Source organism: Myotis davidii, unplaced genomic scaffold, assembly GCF_000327345.1.
Source record: "Myotis davidii unplaced genomic scaffold, ASM32734v1 scaffold265, whole genome shotgun sequence".
In the NCBI taxonomy this organism is placed as follows: Eukaryota; Metazoa; Chordata; class Mammalia; order Chiroptera; family Vespertilionidae; genus Myotis; species Myotis davidii.
The window spans coordinates 3,836,632-3,839,540 of record NW_006296627.1 but is presented as its reverse complement, the minus strand read 5'-3'; the positions used below and the strand labels follow the sequence as shown (position 1 = coordinate 3,839,540).

The 2,909-nt window shown below is 45.0% G+C and overlaps 1 long non-coding RNA gene across 1 annotated transcript in view; it reads right to left on the bottom strand.

Moving 5' to 3' along the window:
* LOC107184440 overlaps nucleotides 1–2,903 on the bottom strand; it is a 15,226-nt gene extending 12,323 nt beyond the window's left edge. Inside the window, exon 1 of the long non-coding RNA XR_001515292.1 lies at nucleotides 2,378–2,903. This is a non-coding gene — a long non-coding RNA (uncharacterized LOC107184440). The remainder of the gene's footprint in view (nucleotides 1–2,377) is intronic.
* Between the last annotated feature and the right edge of the window lie 6 nt (nucleotides 2,904–2,909).

The following is a 2,909-nucleotide window of genomic DNA, read 5'->3' as shown; positions in this document are numbered from 1 at the left end:
AAGAGCTGTTGCCGGTTCCCAAAAGGGCTTGGAAAGATCCCAGCAGGCATGTTCAGTGGTTTCCAATTCTCTTCACCCCAGCAGACACTGACCACCAAGAACTTCTTGGTGGGGGGACCCTCTTCTTCCACAGATGGGCGTTCCTTTTGGCATATCTCAGGCCCCCCTGCTTTGAAGACTTTGGACATCAGCCAGAGAATGCACTACCAGAAACCTATGCACCACACATACAATGAGTTCTCTAGATTCAAGTGGTTCTGCAACCCAGGTAAGGGAAAGTCCTCCTCACTCTCCATCCTTCTGGTCTCGGAGCCGCTGCCTTCCTGAAGAGGAGAGAAAATAATGCTGGATCTGGAAGGATGGGGCAGTCTTAGGGGGTGGGATATTCAAGAAGAATAAGAGTACTGATTTGGAATCTACTTTCTAAAGGGATTTCCAGGGACATAGTCTGAATTCTATGGTCCAATTCTTTTATTTATTTATTTATTTGGAATGGGTCAAGACCAAGGTTCTTTAGTATTAATAGTTTCCCAAAAGACAAACACTTGCAATTTACCTGAAGCCTTCTGTCTTTTCTAGGGTGTTTATGGTAAAAATCTATTCCAGTTGAAGAATCTTGAGAGCTAAAACAGGCCTACTGTTTTTCCTTCCCCTCATTTTTATGAATCACTCATTCCCAAGATTCCATTAAAAAAATGACCTGAAAAATTCATAAGCATTATCTGACACATCCCTTTGTCAGGTAGTCACTGTTTATTTAAGCCAACAATTTCCTTTGACCAGTGGGGTATTATGGCACTATGAGATTTTTTTTTATTGTAATAGATGTTTCATAAATATGGCCCAAACTGTTTCTGTCATCAACAGTGATCTTGTGAACTGAAGGAGTGACTAGGAAGGATGAAAAGGATTGTGGACAAGTGCTGTAGTATCTCCAGGTCCTGCTTCTAAGGGTATATCAGAGCCCAGAGAACTTGTGCCAAATGGGTGTCAGCAAGGTGCTCTATAGGGTCAGGGGGCTGCCAGGGGCTGATAAAATGTCAGATATGTATGTGAAATACTTCTCACCTGCTGAAGCAAGTCTTTTAATATTGTGGGGCCTCTGCATGAAAGCTGGAGCTATGGGGTCAAGAGCCAGGTAGGAATGGGAAAACGAAGCAAGTCTTTTAATATTGTGGGGCCTCTGCAGGCAAGAAAGTTGGAGCTATGGGGTCAGGAGCTAGGTAGGAATGGGGAAATGTGAGCTCAAAGCCCATGTTAGATTCTCTGCTGTACCCTTAGTGGGCTCTTGATGCATGTTTGTAGAATAAATGCATTGAAAAAATGAGGGAAGGAGCAGAGAGAGAAAAGATCAAAGAAGTCCAAGGATTTTATAAGAGGCAGCCTGGGATGTCCAGAGCTCTCTTGTAGGGGCTAAGAGAGGAATCCTTCTAGTTCAAAGACATTGGGCAAGAGATCGAGAACTGTTAAGGGATAAGTCGCCTGAGGCCCCTTCTGCTTGGTTTCCTTATTTGGAAAGGCCTCCAGTTGGTGATTCCAGAGTGTGCAGTCATTCTGTGTGACCAAGCCTGATGACATCATCAACAATTGCCTCACCTTGACTGGATTCCCAGAGCAAACTTCTGCAGAAGTGAGGGGTCTGGGGGAGGGTGTGTATCTGAGATCCAGAGGACAGGAAAATCCCCCAGAAGCCTCACTCTAAAACCATAAGCAAGTGGTGGCCCAGATGGTTAGATGATGCAGACACAGATGAAAAGTGTGATTTGTTTTCCACATTTATTGGGCACTCAAAGATTCTAGACACTATACTGAGCCCAAACCCAGACAAAGCTCCTGTTCTAAGAGCTTATGATCTAAATTCCTTGTGGAAAGTCTGTCTTTGAAATGTTTAAGGCACCTCATTTGATCCGCATTTCCACTTCAAGTCATGTACCTCCTTCCTGAGAAACCCACCGCATTTGAAGTTTGTAGCTGGCCTTCCTTCTGTTTTTACTATTTACGTGCCAATTTAAAGGGTGGAGAGAGCCACATTAGTTTTAAAATAAGACACGAATAGCAGAATGAGGCTTGGTGAAAGTAAAAACCGCAGAAGGGATTTTTTTTTCCCCTCTCATACTTTTCAGATTTTCCTAGAGCCACCTTTATTTTCTCAGAGCCCAGACATAGAAAGTGAGTGGGCCTCTCCGGATGCTCTTCCAAGAGAAAGCTACAGCCTCCTGCCTGTTCTCTCATTGCACCTTTCGGTTTTGTTTTTCTTTTTAGACAGCTGAGTCCTCGGTGGGGGCTCAGAAAACAATTGAAGCCCCTAATTCGCATGTGGTGTTTTGATAGCACTCAGAGCAGATTTGGGTTTGTTTTTGCACGGTTTCTGCCTTACCTCTTCTGTCCAGTTGTATCAGCTGTACATTCTGGGTGACGGGGACAGGGTTGGAACGTCAGATCCCCCTAGTGGGTTCCCAGCATTGCCATTTACCAGTCGTGTGACCTCATCTGTCAAGTGAGAATAATGATGCACGCCTCTCACGCCTGCAGTGAGGATTAAGGTCTCAAGGCACAGAAAGGACAGCACAAAACGAGCACTTAACACATTGCAGCTATGTCGAAAATAGATCCTTTCATCTGTTGGCTCCGTCCTTAACCACCTCCTCCTCCCATTTTCAAGAAGGAAAGAAAATTAAGTTATCTACTCCCAGTGGTTGATTTATCCCCATTTTATATCACCAAAGGGCCCATGAGAAGGTGAGAGACAGCCTAAACTTTCAGACACCTGAGCCTCTAAATAGGATGGATCAGTATTCTTTGCCTCTCAGTAAGAGGTGACTAAACCAGCAGTGTAGGGACTAGGGACACCTCGAAGGCCAACGGTGGGGTGGATTGGTGGGGTGGCCGGGGCTCAGGAGATGGGAAAG